General features: G+C 50.8%; 1 long non-coding RNA gene across 3 annotated transcripts in view; it reads right to left on the bottom strand.

Annotated features, from left to right (window-relative positions):
• The window catches only part of LOC128347764 (uncharacterized), a 52,686-nt gene that overhangs the window by 10,654 nt on the left and 25,052 nt on the right, over nucleotides 1-16,980 (bottom strand). The window lies entirely within an intron of this gene.

Genomic DNA, 16,980 nt, shown 5'->3' with positions numbered 1-16,980 from the left:
TAAAAGATGACAGAGGGGGAGACCACAGAGAAAGGTAAGTGAGATGGGGGCAGGGGGTAAGCAAGGGAAGACAGCACAGTCATTTAAAGACACACAATTAGTATCTTCTTAATTGAAAAGATGAAAAGATAGCACAGGAATGGTGTTTTCCAGCATTCAATGCACTCAATAAATCCTTAGCATTGGTAGAGCCTTGCTGGAGTGTGCAGAACACCTGTATTATTTGATTATGAACCGGGTCTTACGATCCGAGAGACCCGGTTCTGCAGGGTGAGTGGGGAGGGAGCCCTGGGTGGCCGGATCACCCGGCCACACGATTGCCGGCTCCGTAACGGAGCCGGTGGGGGCTGGGGAGCTCGGGGGCCACGCGGCCCCCGCAAGCCCCAGTATGCCCTGCGCATACTGGGGAGACCCCCAAGCCGGGAGTCTGCTTTTAAGCCTCCCGGCCGGGGGTCTCCTCATGAGTAGGCACGGCGCAAAGCCGCGCCACGGCTACTCGCGATTCTAAAAACCAGGTTTGCGGAGTGCTGTTAAAGGTGAAGGATAATTAAAACAATACATAAATAAATGAGAGTAGAAGGAAAGCCCTGCGGGATCTGGCCTAGGCCCATTCAGCAGTGGCCAGCCAGGGTTATCTGGGGAACCCCCAAGCGGTGGGAAGGGGGCAACGCCACGCCCATCCCCATCGGTGTTCCCTAGCACATGGTATTCAGGGTGATCCTGGAGGAAATGTGCAGCTAGCTAGTTTTTGTTGGCAGCCCTGCCCTCCACGAACCTGTCTGATCCCCGTTTAAAACCATCTAGACTGACGGCCATCATCCTATCTGGCCGCAGCCAATATCCTTTCCCCCTTGCTGACCCTTGCGCCTTGAACCACCTCCCACAGCCTCGTAGATCCCACGCTCCCTTAAATGACTCCACCCTTCTCTCTCTCGACACCTCTTGTGCCTGCAACCCTCTCCCAGCATCCCGCAGATCTTCTGCTCCCTTAAACGAGTCTGCCCTTTCTCCACTGCTGCCCCGATGCCTTGGAACCCCACTCAAGAGTCATCCGCTGCTCCACTAAGCAATCCCTCCTTCCCTCCCCTTCTGCCCCTCATGCCTGGACCCGTCGCTGAAAGCAAACAGTAACAAAGCGAACAAATAAGAAGTGCGAGCTGGTCTGGTGGTAGCAAGCATGACTCGTCCTCTCAGTTAAGCAGGGTCTGCCCTGGTTTGCATTTGAATGGGAGACATGAGCACTGGAAGATCTTCCCCTCAGGGGATTGAGCCACTCTGGGAAGAGCATCTAGGTTCCACATTCCCTCCCTGGCAGCATCTCCAAGATAGGGCTGAGAGAAACTCCTGCCTGCAACCTCGGAGAAGCCGCTGCCAGTCTGTGTAGCCAATGCTGAGCTAGATGGACCCATGGTCTGACTCAGTATATGGCAGCTTCCTATGTTCCTAACAATAATAATATATTTGGGTTGGTTTGTTTTCATGTGCTTATATCCCGCCTCTTTTAAACAAACATCAGGCAACAGCTTGCTAAAAACCCTGAACAGCAGCAAAACCAGACAATTATTTATTATTATTATTATTAATAATAATAATAATTCGATTTCTATACCGCCCTTCCAAAAATGGCTCAGGGCAGTTTACACCAAGAAATAATAAACAAATGAGATGGCTCCCTGTCCCCAAAGGGCTCACAGTCTAAAAAGAAACATAAGACAGACACAAGCAACAGTCACTGGAAGTACTGTACTGGGGGTGGAGAGGGCCAGTTGCTCTCCCCCTGCTAAATAAAGAGAATCACCACGGTAAAAGGTGCCTCTTTGCCCAGTTAGCAGGGGTTAGCAGGTTAACTTGGTTGACGGTGGTGATGAGGAAAGGACAGGTTCTCAAGGCGAGCCCGTGCCGGGAGAGATGTGAAAGGGAGAGATGGACAGCTCAGACACAATGATCTCATTCTCCAGGGCCCAGACGTGGGTCTCGGTCCCTTCTCAGCCAGTCACAATGGAACAGCCCGACACCCTCCCTCCCTCCCTCCCTCTGGATAATGGACACATTAATGCACACTTTCCCGGAGCAAAGACTTTGTCCCAGAGGAGAGCTACTTTGTCTTGTTCCTTCAGGCACAGAGGCATGGAGAAAAGGCCCCAATTCTCCTCCCCCTCCCAGCCTCTCCCCTCACCCTAACTTTGGGCTTACCCCAAACAGGGCTATAAAGATTCAAAGCACACAGAGACATAGGGGAACGTGGCAGGGAACTTGGGTCCCCTCCCGGGATGTGCTGGACAACCCCAAGCCGTGCTTGTTGCTGACAAATGCTCATCATCCAGAACCATGTCAGTACTGAGAATACAAGTCACATTCATGTTGGTGAGGGTACTCTAACTAATCTCCCCCTCTCTTGTTCTCGTGGGACTTACCTCCAGGTATGCAAATGTGAGTCCGGTCTTTCCCTCAAAAGGGACACCCACTGTGCTTTTCCAGAATTCAGAATGAAGCCGCACAACGATCCTGCAAGGTAGGGTCGGCTGAGAGAGAAAGAGGTTGACTCTTTCAAGGGCAGTGATAGGGATAGCAGGATTTGGATCTGGGCCTCTCTCGATGCTCTAATCACGGCAACACCCTTTGGTTAATGCGGGAAGGAATTTATGTTGGGGAAAACAGCGAGGGAACCATCTAGAGAGGCTCTGGGTAGGCTCCTCAGAGAAGAGAAAGAATGGCCCTTAGAAGCCTGTTTCTGTACACGTTTCTAGATTGTAGGATCCTCAGGGCAGAGGCCTATTTGCTTGCACTTTGGAATGCTACAAACATACATACATGCATACATACATACATACACAAACTTACATACATACATGATCTGGATGTACCTCCTGAATGGAAAGAGGCATAGACACAGAACAAACTCATGCAGAGTTGTAATGGCTACCCTCCCTTGATGGCAAGTAAGTCAGCTTGGTCTCTGCATCAGGAGTGACTGAGGTCATTCACACAATCAAAACCTGTGTTCTACCCGGGTTTGGGAGCTGTGTGTGCTCCTAGTTTTCGCTTGTGTGGAAGCAAGGTCGGAAAACCTGAGCAGAAGTGATCGTGTGAAAGCATGGTGGGAGGAAAACCTGGGTAGCTTTCCCTCCTCCCTTGCTTGCACACGATCGCTTCTACCCAGGTTTTCCTCCTTCCTTGCTTCCACACAACCGAAAACTGGGAGCAGACACAGCTCCCTAACCTGGGCAGAACACAGTTTTTGATTGTGTGAACGACCTCAGAAGCTCAGTGGGGCAACCTCCTTTGTGGCCAGGAACTTTGGGCTCACAGGAGTGACTGGATATTCCAATCATACCTGATTTGGAAATGTGGCAGAATCCTCCCTCCACACAGAAGCTGATGGGAAGGATGCAAACTCAGGCAGAGATGCAGCAGAGAGCCTCCCTGGACGACAGGCAGTTCTGTTCTGTCTTGGCGTCAGGAATGGATCACGTGGTCAGTCACCTGAGGCACAGACGCGGGCGAAGTGCCCATCCTCTGGTGGAAATCAGACTGGAGGAAGTGACAGAAGAAGAAATCCAACAGAGACACTGTGGGTAGACTCCTCAGATACTTTGAATGGCTTAAACGAATCTGCGTGTCATGGAAAGACCCTCTCCTGCGGTGGCACTGCCTCAGTCGAAACCAGAGGCACCCACAGCTGCTTTAAATTTTAAAAACGGAACTTGAGGTTATATCATCTTCATGGCATCTTGTCCATTTTCTCCCCCAGGGATGGTGGCGGGACCGTCAGTACAATCTGTACATTGGTACCTGCTGGCTGGATAAGAGGAGACCAAGAGGGCCCTTATCCCAGCCATAAGGGATCGCAAAGAGAAGGGTAGAGCCCTTCAAAGGAGCAGGAGATCCGTGGAGCTCTGGGAGGAAATTCCTGGTATAAGGGGCAGCAAGAGAGGTAAGACCGAGTTGGCTAAAGTTGCAGGACACCTGTGAAGTTCTTGGAGGGGTTGCTGGCATAAGGGCAGCAAGAGAGGATGGGCAGAGACATTTAAGGGAGCAGGAGATCTGTGAAGTTTTTTGAGTGGATTGCTGGCATATGGGGCAGCAAAGGAGGAAGGTCGAATGATTTATAGGAGCAGGAGATCAATGGGGCTTTAGGAGAAGATTCTAGGTCTAAGGGGCAGCAAGGGAGAAATAGCAGAGTCAGTTAAGGGAGAGGGAAATCAATAGGGCTTTATACGCAGGTTCCAGGCATAACGGGCAGCGAGGGAGAAAGGGGGCAGAAGATCTATGGGGTTCTGGGAAGCTATTCCTGGTATAAGGGGCAACAACGGAGAAGGTCCCTGTCTGTCCCTCTCGTGATTCCTGTCTTCTGACCACTGTTGACCAGACGGGCAACAGTCATCCATTTTTTCAAATAAATGACTTATATATTGTGGCCTCATATATATGTTGTGGGGTGGGGAAAACCAGTCACAGATCTGAACTTTGCCTCAGAGAACACGCTTTAAGTTCAGAGGGAATGCATATGTGTTTGTGTCGATTGGGGAGGAAGGTGGTCGGGCCACAGGATGCATTTCTAATGGGGAGGTCTCCCTCCGGTGTTCCCAGGCAGTTTTCCACACGGGGCTTTTAAAGCCCTTTAACCTGCATCTCCTCCAGAATTGGGTGTGTGTGTGTGTGTGTTACATATTGGTCAGATTTACCCCAAAGTCCCTGCCAGTTATCGGGGAGCAGTTCACACACAATTTGGGGTTTTCACAGCATGTTAAGAGTGTGGCCCGATTTATATCCGGGGTAAAAAAAAAAAATCCACTATTTGTGTTGGGTTTGGGGAACAACTTTGAGTTCGCAGTAAAGCCTCCCAGTAAACTCACGGTCATGCCTGCTGTGTGTAAAAGTCCCAGATTTCTCCACCGGGGGAAGAAAAACAGGTCACGGGAGAGTGGGTTAGAGAATTGAGTTAGAGAAGAGCAATCACCGTTTTTTGCTATGACCAGGGAGACCTGGGTTTAAATCCCTACTCAGTCCTGATCGACCTAGGGCCATTCACTCTCTTTTGGCCTAACCTACCTTACAGGGTTGTTGTGAGGATAAACATATACCCAAACCATATGCCATATACCATATACCATATACCAAAACAAAAACCTGCATAAAACTGCCTTGTAAATATCAAATAATAGTAGTCTTGGGTAACTTGGTTTTGGAATACAACTCTCATCATCCCTGGCAAAGACCAGGGATGATGGGAGTTGTAGTCCGAAACCCAACAAGATACCCAAGACTGATAAAAGTTATGAAAACAGCACACTGCATCAATCCAGAGCTTAGTGTGGGGCAAGTGGGGAGATGGACACGATGGTGGCCACTGGGAGGTAGTTACCAGGAGATGCTCCGATACGTCTTTTGTACTTTGAAATTTGATTTTAAAGAATAGCTCTGTTTAAAGTTAAATTATTTTTTAAAAATTAGATAAGATTGTGAGCCTCTTTGGGGACAGAGAACCATCTCCTCATTCTTTTTCTGTTGCCTTTTGCTATTTAAACCACATTGTCACCTTTTTGCTCAAAAGCAGTATAAATATTCACAACATGAGTTATTTAAAAGCGGGAGTGGGGAGAGTCCGCCTCTGTGTCCTACTGCAAACCTCCCACCACCCTGCTTGTTACAAAAACAAACAGGGCCCAAATGAAGTGCATCACCATTTGGCTTCTTTGGGGCTCCAGAACACGTGCTCTCCGCTATGAATACAAACGGGACCGAATCGGCCCGATTTCGATTCGGTTTCCCATTCGTTCCGAAACGAGCACATTTTGCGGAGGAGAACTTCGGAAGTCCTACTGCTATTTTGCGATGCAGCAAAACCAGGACTGTCACTGCCTAGTAGTGAAACTTCCCCTGTCACCCCTGATGGGAAGCTACTGTTTGGGGTGGAGTTGGGAACCAGTCAAGAGACAATAAAGAGGCTCAAGATAAACAAAAGAGTCTGTAAAAGCAGCAGGTGGCCTTTGGAAGTCAGTGCCCAAAGTAAATACGAGCTTGGTGGCCAAGGAGGAGAAGCTGCACGGAGGGCAGAGGGCTGGACACATAAGAACACGGACACATAAGAACAACCAAGGCCTATCTAGTCCAGCATCCTCTTTCACACACAGTGGCCCACCAGATGCCCCTGGGAAGCCCCGAGGCAAGAGCTGAAAAGGGCATGCCCTCTCTCGTGGAACATAGGAACAGAGGAAGCTGCCATATACTGAGTCAGACCATTGGTCTATCTAGCTCAGTATTGTCTTCACAGACTGGCAGCGGCTTCTCCAAGGTTGCGGGCAGGAATCTCTCTCAGCCCTGTCTTGGAGATGCTGCCAGGGAGGGAACTTGAAACCTTCTGCTCTTCCCAGAGCGGCTTCATCCCCTGAGGGGAATATCTTGCAGTGCTCACACATCAAGTCTCGCATTCAGATGCAACCAGGGCAGACCCTGCTTAGCTATGGGGACAAGTCATGCTGGCGACTACAAGACCAGCTCTCCTCTCCTGCAACTGGTACTCAGAGGCATCCTGCCTTTGAGGCTGGAGGTGGCCAATAGCCACCAGACTAGTAGCCACTGATAGACCGGTCCCCCATGACACAAAGATGACGGAAGACCCTCGTCATCAGCTGCAATTCACAAGTGCTTGTGTGGGAAATTGCTTGGGAAAGCCCACCCCGCCCCCCATGCTGGAAAGGGGGAATCTTAGTCCAGAGCAGGGGTAGGCAGTCTTGGCTCTGCAGCTGTTGTTGAACTACAACTCCCATCATTCCTGTAGGTGGGGGATGATGGGCATTGTGGTTCAACAACAGTTGGAGGGCCAAGGGTGCTCACCCCTGTGACAGAGCATCCCGCCTGCTTCCATCCCCTTTCTTCCGAGAGGAAATTTAGTCACAAACAAATGGCAGCAAGGAGGAGAGAGAAAAGGCATAAGAACAGCCCTGCTGGATCAGGCCCAAGGAGGCCCATCTAGTCCAGCATCCTGTTTCCCACAGTGGCCCACCAGATGCCTCTGAGAAGCCCACAGGCAGGAGATATGTGCACGCCCCCTCTCCTGCTGTTGCTCCCCTGCAACTGGGATTGAGAGGCATCCTGCCTCTGAGGATGGAGGTGGCCTGTAGCCCTAAGACTAAGGAGAGCTGGTCTGGTGGTAGCAAGCATGACTTTATTATTATTTTATTATATTAATAATAATAATAATTATTATTATTATTATTACATTTATATCCCGCTTTTCCTCCAAGAAGTCCAGAGCAGTGTACTACATACTTGAGTTTCTCTTTCACAACAACCCTGTGAAGTAGGTTAGGCTGAGAGAGAAGTGACTGGCCCAGAGTCACCCAGCTAGTCTCATGGCTGAATGGGGATTTGAACTCGGGTCTCCTTGGTCCTAGTCCAGCTCTCTGACCACTACACCACACTGGCCATGACTTGTCCCCTTAGCTAAGCAGGATCTGCCCTGGTTGCAGATGAATGGGAGACTGGAACATAAGAACAGCCCTGCTGGATCAGGCCCAAGGCCCATCTAGTCCACAATCCTGTTTCGCACAGTGGCCCACCAGATGCCGCTGGAAGTCACAGTGTGAGCACTGTAAGATATTCCCCTTATGGGATGGAGCCGCTCTGGGAAAAGCAGAAGGTTCCAAGTTCCCTCCCTGGCAGCATCTCCAAGAGAGGGCTGGGAGAGAGTCATGTCTGCAACCTTGCAGAAGCTGCTGCCAGTCTGTGAAGACAATACTGAGCTAGATGGACCCATGGTCTGACTCAGTATATGGCAGCTTGCTATGTCCCTATGACTAAGTAGCCATTGATAGACCTGTCCTCTATGAATTTATCTAAACCCCTCTTAAACCCACCAAGGTTGGTGACTGTCACCACATCTTGTGGCAGAGAATTCCAGAGGTTAATTATAGGAATATCAAGTCATCGGATCTGTGAGGCAGCAGATGGTGTGTGAACAAGTGGCAAATCCGATCTTCAGGGAGCAGAGAAGATGTCTCCAAAGGGTTTCAAAATCAAATATATCCCACCCACCCCCACCCCCAATGCAATAAGCTTGAACATTTCAGATGCGAGACAGAGATCTTCACATTCAGACTGCAGACACAAGTGACAAATCCACCCCCCCGCCGCAAAAAAAATCCATTCATGTTTTAATTAGAAACTTGGAATATCAAACCAATTCTGTCTGCCCTGTAATGGCCCAGAGTGCAGAAACACAGGTATCCCAACACCTGCACCTCACTGGGTTATTAGCTGTTGGAGCTGAATTGAGACCTCCATGTTGAGAGGCAGTCTACCTTAGAGTATCAAATGTTGGGACAAACTGCAGGAAAACATCTATTGCTTCCCAAGGGCATCTGGCTATCCCCTGTTGGAGATGGGATACCGGGCGAGATAGTTTGGCCCCACAGAGCTCTGCTTACCTCTACAATTTAATTCGTAGAACAACAAAAAGGTAGGCTGCTAGATCCCCGCCCCAAAGCACTTACAATCTAAATCTGAAGGGAGGAGGAGGTGACCAGGAGTGGGGAGGGAAAGGAAAAGCCAAGGTAATGAAAAACAAATACGATACGTTTACTGGTTTATTGTGCTGGATTGATCATGGTTCACAAACGACCCAAAAAGTGTGTCAGAAGCGACAGGTTGGATTCCTTACGGGTGCGGAAATAGGCTTGCAGTGGGGCCAATGCCCTCCTTGGGCTCTTCCCCTCCAGCCAGCCTCCCTGGCTGCCCCAGAGAACAGGGGCCCGTCTTCCCTTCTTGTCCCAAGGCCTACTTCCACCTTGCTGGACCGTTGCAGCCTCTGCTTTTGCCCAACGGATTTGAAGCAGGATGGAGCAGCTCACAGACAGAGCTGCAGTGGGCAGCCTCCCACCAAGAATGGGTGTCCCCGATAGGCCTCTGCTTCGGAAGTGGTGGTGGGATGATGCAGAGAGGTGTGTGTGTGTGTGGGGGGGAATCTCTTCCTTCCAGTGACTGGAAGGGAGCAAGGACTCGTGCAGACCTTCAGCCGGCAAACACAGACTGCTCCGCCTGGGTCTCCTCAGGGGCCGAGATCGGGCCATCTGGGTGGAGGTGACGTGGCGGGGAACTGGCTGTCCACCTACCCTGGCAGAGGCCGGTGGGTAAAAAAAGGAAAAAGCCCAGCGCAGCAACTCACACAGAGACACAACGAGGAGTCTTTTCAGAGGGCAAGCTGATCCCAGCGCCTCTGCTGCAGGCACAGTCAAGCGATTCAATTGTGCCCACTGCAGAGAACTGGCAAAAGGACCTGCCACTTCTGGGAAGGAGAAACTCCGAGGAACATAAAATGCTGCCATCGACTGAGTCAGACTCTTGGTCCATCTCGCTCAGCCTTGTCTACTCAGACTGGCAGCGGCTTCTCCTCCAAGGTCACAGGCAGGAGTCTCTCTCAGCCCGATCTTGGAGATGCTGCCAGGGAGGGAACTTGGGACCTCCATCCCCTGAGTGGAATCTCTTCCAGTGCTCATGTCTCCCATGCAAATGCAAACCAGGGCGGACCCTGCTTAGCTAAGGGGACAAGCCATGCTTGCTGCCCCAAGACCAGCTCTCCCCTCCTGCTTGCAGTCCACGCAGGGAGCTGTTCTTCCCGGCAGAGCCTCCGCAGGAGAGTCCTTTGGACGGAGGGTGTGCTAGGCTAGCCCGAGCGGGGAATCCTACAGAGGAGCCACAGCCGCGGCGCTGCCTCATCCGCGAGCGGGTCCTTTGCGGGGTCCTGACGCTGCCAACCCGGGCTGTTTCCTCTGGCCACTCCACCACCACCACCAGCAGCAGCAGCAGCAGCAGCAGCCGCCCGGCCCCTCCTTCCTCCTCTGCCCCCCCCCGCGCCCCAGCCTGGCCATGGATTGGGGGCCTGGCTGGCCGGCTGCCCCCACCGCCGCCTCCCCTAGGCGACCGCGCCGAGCCCCGCGGCATCTGAATGCCAGCAGCCGCCGCCGCGCTCCGGAACAATGAGGGCGGCTTGTGTGGGGCGAGGGGAGGAGGGAGGAGGACCCTCCCCCGCCCAAGGGGGGGGGGTCGCCTGCTGCTGCTGCTGCTCCTACGGCTTGCGGGGGGGGGTGTCCCCCGGCGGGCCTCGCTGCTCATTGGCTGTGAAAGAGGAGCGGCCCGTTTTCCCACGCCCGGCAGAAAGGCTGCGGCGGGGGGCGCGGGGCGGGGGGGGGGCTCGCTGGCAAGGTCAGCCCCTCCCAGCGCCGAGACAGACAGAGCCGCTCGCTCTCTCGCCCGCCCCCACCCACTACTGCTCCTGGGCGGGGCTTGATTGGCGAGCCCCGCCCCCTGCCCCCCGCCGGGCTGACCCCCACTTCACGGCCCCTGTGCTGCAGCCTCGCCCCGCCCGCCCCGCTCCGCGCTCCTTTTGTCAAGGCGGGGGAGGGGGCGGGCACCAGCTCCCCCCCCCAAAAAAGCGCCTGCTGCCCCGCCGGAGGCGCCGGAGACCCCCGACCCACAATGCCGCGCTGAACTGCCGGCAAGGTCAAGCAGGCAGGCGGGTGAGCGCAGGGAGCGGTCTTCTGCAGAGCCTGGCCACCGCTCCCTCTAGCTCAGTGCTGTCTACTCTGACTGGCAGCAGCTCTCAGACAGAGGAAGGCAAAGCGAGGCGGGGGGGTGGGGTGGCGGCCCTGCCGTACTACTGAACTATGGAGGTTCTCCCACCCAGGAATATATGAAGCAGTTTTATACAGAGTCAGGCCTTGGGGGCCATGGTTAGCTGCCGAGTTGACGTGGCTAGGGATTGGAGAGCTGGTCTTGGGGTAGCAAGCAAGCATGGAATTGTCCCCCCTTGGTTTGCATTTGAACAACTGCATGTGTGAGCACTGTGAGATATTTCCCTTGGGGGATGGGGTCAGTCTGGGAAGATCATCAACATGCTTCCATGCAGAAGGTTCCAAGTTCCCTCCCCGGCAGCATCTCCAAGATAGGCCTGAGAGAGACTCCTGCCTGCAACCTTGGAGAAGCTGCTGCCAGTCTGTGCAGACAATACTGAGCTAGGTGGACAAATGGTCTGACTCAGTATATGGCAGCTTCCTATGTTCCTAAAGAACTCTGCCTGCCACCTTGGGGAAGTCGAAGAGCACCTACATGTTTGCATGCAGAAGGTCCCAGGTTCACTCTCTGGCAGGATCTCCAAGATAGGGCTGAGAGAGACTCCTGGCTGCACCCTCAGAGAAGCCGCTGCCAGTCTGGGTAGACAATCCTGAGCTAGATGGACCGAGGTTCGGACTCAGTATATGGCAGCTTCCTGTGCTCCTATGACCTGGGGCCTTCACTATGCCAAGCAGCTGCTGTCCCACCACGCCATGGGGCATACAAAGCAGACTTCTGTGGAGTCTGATCCTTGGTCCATCAAGTGCAGCCCTACCTACACTGACTGGCAGCAACACTCCCAGGTTTCAAAGGGAGAAGGGTCTTTCCCAGCCCTACCTGGAGGTGCTGTCAGGAAATGGACCGGGAACAGTTTGCTTTGAACTTAAAGAAAAAGCCAAACAAGTGCTCCAGGCACCTTAGGTCATAAAAGAAAAACAAAAAACGATCACCAGATCTCAGCAACTTAAAAGCCCCCCCGCCACACACAATTTAGTTTATTTATCTGCTGCTTTTTTCAAAGAACAAGTATCAGAATACTGCATCACACGGAGAACAAGTTCCTAAACAGTATATACAGCTGATCTACAAGTTGAAATAAAAGTCCTTTCAATAGCAAGAAACAGACATGGAGTAACTGACAGGCTAGGTTCATAGGAAGCTGCCATATACTGAGTCAGACCATTGGTCCATCTAGCTCAGTATGGTCTACACTGACTGGCAGCATAACATAAGGACCTAATAATAGCCCTGCTGGATCAGGCCCTAGGTCTCTCTAGTCCAGCATCCTGTTTCATACACAGTGGCCCACCAGATGCCTCTGAGGAGCCCACAGGCCAGAGGTGAGGGCAGGCCCTCTCTCCTGCTGTTGCTCCCCTGCAACTGGGATTTAGGGGCATCTTGCCTCTGAGGCTGAAGGTGGCCTATAGCCACCGGACTAGTAGCCATGATAGACCTGTCCTCCACAAATTTGTCTAAGCCCTTCTTAAAGTCATCCAGGCTGGTGGCTGTCACCAGATCTTATGACATAGGAACATAGGAAGCTGCCATATACTGAGTCAGACCATTGGTCCATCTCACTCAGAATTGTCTACGCAGACTGGCAGCAGCTTCCCCAAGGCTGCAGGCAGGAATCGCTCTCAGCCCTATCTTGGAGATGTGATGCTGCCAGGAAGGGAACTTGGAACCTTCTGATGCTCTTTCCAGATGGGCTCCATCCCATGAGGGGAAGATCTGACAGTGCTCACACTTGTAGTCTCCCATTCATATGCAACCAGGGCAGACCCTGCTTAGCTAAGGGGGCAAGTCATGCTTGCTACCACAAGACCGGCTCTCCTCTCTTAGGGCAGAGAATTCCATAGACTGGTGGTGCATTTTGTGAAAAAGTACTTCATTTTGTTTGTCCTGCATTTCTTGGCAATCAATTTCATGGGAATGCACTCCCTGCTGAAATAAGAGCCTCCCTGTTTTTGACAACTTGTTAAAAGTCTCTAAAGACACATTTATTCACCCAAGCTTTTTAACTAACTTGTGGTTTTAAAGTAATTTAAGGTTTTAATCCCTGTTTTAATTTATGTCGATGTAAACCGTGCAGAGACAGGAAGTTTGGGGCGGTGTACAAATATAGTATGTTCATACATACATACATACATACATACATACATACATAATTGTGCTCCACTTTCTCCACTCCATGCATAATTTTATAGACCTCTAACATGTCTCTCATGTAGTGATCTTTTTTCTAAACTAAAAAAGCCCCAGGTGTTGTAGCCTTGCCTTGGAGAGCCCTGCAGCAATCCAGAATATCAGAGTTGCTACCCAGGAGATGATAGGAATTGTGCCAAATGTTTCCTCTGAAAACATAATCCTAGACAGGAAAAGGTTTGCAAATGCACACTTGCAAAAGGCACCCTAGGGCTTCCTCCCAGCTGCATAATTTAGAAAGGCTACCGAATTCCTTGCTGGCTCTTTTGATCTAGGCATCTCACCATTTTTTTTTAAAGAAACAAAAATGTAAGAGCGTCATAACAGCAATATGAAAGCAGATATACTATCCCTGAACATGGAGGCTCTATTTAGTTTCCATGACAAAGAGCAGTTTATAGGCCTGCCCTTCCTCCATGAATTCATTTAATCCTTAACAAAACAAAACAGCAAAGCTGGTGGCAAATAATTGCACCTTCCAGCAAACGTAACAATCAGTGACACAACTGCTTTTAAAAAAAAAATTGGTTTATGTAATGCCCTTGTGTGGGTCAACACAGATTAGGAGAAAAGCCCCAAATGAAGAAGGAACTGAAAGCCACTGTTGAAAACCGTGCATGCGCTGTGCTCTATAAACTTTTGCATGGAGGATTCCTAACATACTGTTATTTGAAGAAAGAAGCACAGGGGAGCCCTAATATATTGTAATTCGAGCAGAGAACCACCCTCTTGAAGTTTTCCCAGAGGCTGCCAGCGATTCATAATAAATTATAAACAAAATTATTCTGTCCTAATTGATGTCCACAGTTGATAAAGCCCACTTTCTCTCAGGCCTGGTTTAGTATTACACACGCAACAGCATGAAGTGGTACAGTCTGGAGGTTTCAGCGAGGACTGTACCACTTCAGGCTGCAGCCGCAACAAGGTGCCATTTCTGAATCTTTAAAAACCCACCTCCCTGCACCTAGAAAAGGAGCATGTTATTATTAAGACTATATACTGTTTGTCAACAGAAAAAGTAATTTACACAGAAAAGAAGAAGATGGGAGAGAAGTCTGAACACACCCTGTTTCCGTACTTAACAAGAAGTATTTTTAAAAAACATTTGCTCAGCAGCAGCATGACAGGGCTCAGCTTGTCTGACACGTCAGGATTCGATCACTCAATTCCACTCCGTCTCGTATGGTCCTCTCTGTTGCCTCATTTCTGCCGTCAGGTGCAGCAAAGCGGTCCATATACAGCAAAGCGGCCCAGCCGGCCCCTTCACCACTGCATCCTGCTTCACACACAGACCAAGCAGCTCAGCCCTGTCGCCGACTGCGGGTCAGGATTCTGCCCCTTCACGTTTAGATCCAGCTCCACCCCCACGGATATTCTCTGCCCGGAAAACGGCTCACCCGCGGTCTAACCGCCATCCAGTCAAGCCCAAGAAGAGATGCTTGACTTTTCAACACGCAGGCCGAGGGGAAGAAAGGCCAGTTGACGGGCTTCTTTGGAGCACGGCCGCTACTCTGGGAACTTGTCCCTGCTGCTCCATGCCTACCCAGCAACTCCCGGGCCAACAAGACGGGCCTCTTCTTCCAATGCCACTTTCTTGTCCGCACAGCCTGGAAGGAGGCGTCTGTCCCAAAGGAGCCGCCAGCAGGCTAGGATTCCAAATTCAGGAACACACCAGCATGCCTCTTTATTGAGCAGGGGGGAGAGTAACTGGCCCTATCCACCCCAGCACAGTACCTCCAGTGACTGTTGCTGGTGTCCTAGCTTATGTTTCTTTTTAGATGGTGAGCCCTTTGGGGACAGGGAGCCATCTTATTCGTTTATTATATCTCTGTGTAAACCACCCTGAGCCCTTTTTGGAAGGGCGGTCTAGAAATCGAATTAATAATAATAAATAAAATAATAATAATAATAATGCCATAGAACATGCCATGGCGTTCTCCGGGAACGCCTCTCTCGGCCAGTTGTATCCTGTCCTGTGAGGTCTTCTCAGCTGGCCCTCCTGAGTGTCCCGGGCCCTGGGGTAGTGCTTGGTGCCTAGGCCTGTAGGAGGGCCTTCTCGGTGGCTGCCCCTCTTCTTTGGAATACTCCCCCCCCCGCAGATTCATTCAGCCCCCTGCCTAGCTGTTTTTAAGGCCCTTCATAAGACACACCTGTTTCACCAGGCGTTTGCCCTTTAATTAGTATTAGTCAGGGGCGTAACGATAACAGGGCAAGGGGAGACAGTTGTCCAGGGGTCCACTGCCTTGGGGGGCCCCCAGAGGCAAGTCACATGACTGACTCCCCCAGCCACGCACCTGCCCGGGCTTCCTTCTGTTGTATTCATCCTCCTTAACTGATGTGAGTGTTAAGTCCTGGAGCTACCAGAACAGCATGTCTTTCTCTAGTTCCATTCAATGACTTGCATCGTCCACAATTTACAAAACCTTAAAAAAAAAAATTAGGATGGTGTTCTATTGTGGCACATAGGAGATATATATATCTGGCAAACTGGCAGATTTGGTTCTAAGAACACAGGATTGCATGAAGAATTGGCTGAATGACATAGTCATGATAGCAGGGTTTGCTTAGCACTATTATCAACATATTCTTTGCAGAGAAATGTCTGAGAGAGAGAGAGAGAGAGAGAGAGAGAGAGAGAGAGAGATCCCTGCCCCAAGGAGTGTCCAAGATTTTAAATGTAGACATTTCACATTGTCCCCAAATGTTTCTGCTTTAGTGCATTTGCTAGGTTCTCAAGTGTCACAAGATTATTTGATGTTTTAAACATTTAGACCGATAGGCGGGGAACGGAGGATGGGGACGAAGGAAAGCTAAGAAGGGCCAATCTACTCCAGTTTTATTTGGCCTTCTCTGTTTTGCTCCTCCTCCCCAGTGTTGGTTTCTCAAAGATAGACACCCACTGAAAAGGGAGGTTCCATTTAGCTCTCACAGCTAATCTCTGCAGACAGACCTACCATGAGTGTGTCTGCCAATTGCCAGCTAAACCAGGGTTGCCAGTTCTGCCTGAAGCTCTTCGTGAAGATTCTTTCCACCTCCAATACTTTTCATTATAGGCGGGAGACAAAATTTCATGTCATCATAATAAAACCCATGCTTTCCATGGTCATCTGGAGACAGAAGTGGATTGCCAGAGATTCCAGGCCAATCTTGGAGGATTGGAAACCTAGCCAGTGGCCAGCATTGGATCTTGAGGTGGAGAGTTCCACAGGTTAGCTATGTGCTGTGGCATGCCCGGTGCAGCACGGGCCAGAGGCACAGCGAACACATTACCCAGGACAGACCAAAGAGGATTTGGGGGCCCCCAGGGGGTGTGGAGGCCCTGGACCTCGGCCCCGAAGTCTGGGGTAAGAGCACCTCTGTGCTGTGCTAAGGTCTGCCTTTTGACTGCCAATGGCATGGCCTCCCAATCCCTAACTCTTTTCGAGAACGACTAAAATTTTTGGAATACGCTGAGATGGCAAAACTTACAGCACTCATAAGGGATGAAAACTTGGAATGTTTCAAAGAAGATTGGGAGCCATTCTTACTTTATTTAAAGAACTATTTTTCAAATATGGACCTTTCAGCAGGGTTTGAAATTTAGTAATAACAGCTGGTTGGGTAGGGTAAAATTGAGTTTGCAATGTGGACTATATGTGTTTTGAATTATTATAGCAATGGTAGATTTGTAGAGCTAATATGAACCGCGCAGATTGGTGAGCGGGAAGTCAAGATTTACTTAATTAAATGTAATTTGACTGTTAAGATATTGTAAAAACCAATAAAATTTTAAAATGCGAACTCTTCCCGGGAACGACAAGGCGAAAAAGTCCTCTTCCCTCCATTGTCCCATGCTATTCATGCCCCCCTCCAACCATGGACTCCTTGTTCCTAAGGTGAAAAACGCCGCCAACCCTTGAACCTCTCCTCCTCCTCCGAGACGGTGGGAAGAAGGCACATGCGGCGTTGCAGAGCAGGGCCGGAGAATCCGGAACCTGCTTCCCACTTTCCAGCCAAGTGCTCTCTCTATTCAACCCTCGCCAGAGGAATGAGCGGAAATATCCTTCGTTCCCAGCTGCCCACTTGGCAGCGGAGGAGACCAGGCTATTTGCTCAGGTTTCCGTGCTATTGTGTGGCCCATCCGGGCCGGGATGGAGGAGGCGGATGTTGTGCACAAAGGGGCAT

Source organism: Hemicordylus capensis, chromosome 2 (assembly GCF_027244095.1).
Source record: "Hemicordylus capensis ecotype Gifberg chromosome 2, rHemCap1.1.pri, whole genome shotgun sequence".
Classification (NCBI taxonomy): Eukaryota; Metazoa; Chordata; class Lepidosauria; order Squamata; family Cordylidae; genus Hemicordylus; species Hemicordylus capensis.
This window is presented reverse-complemented; position numbering and strand designations above follow the sequence as displayed.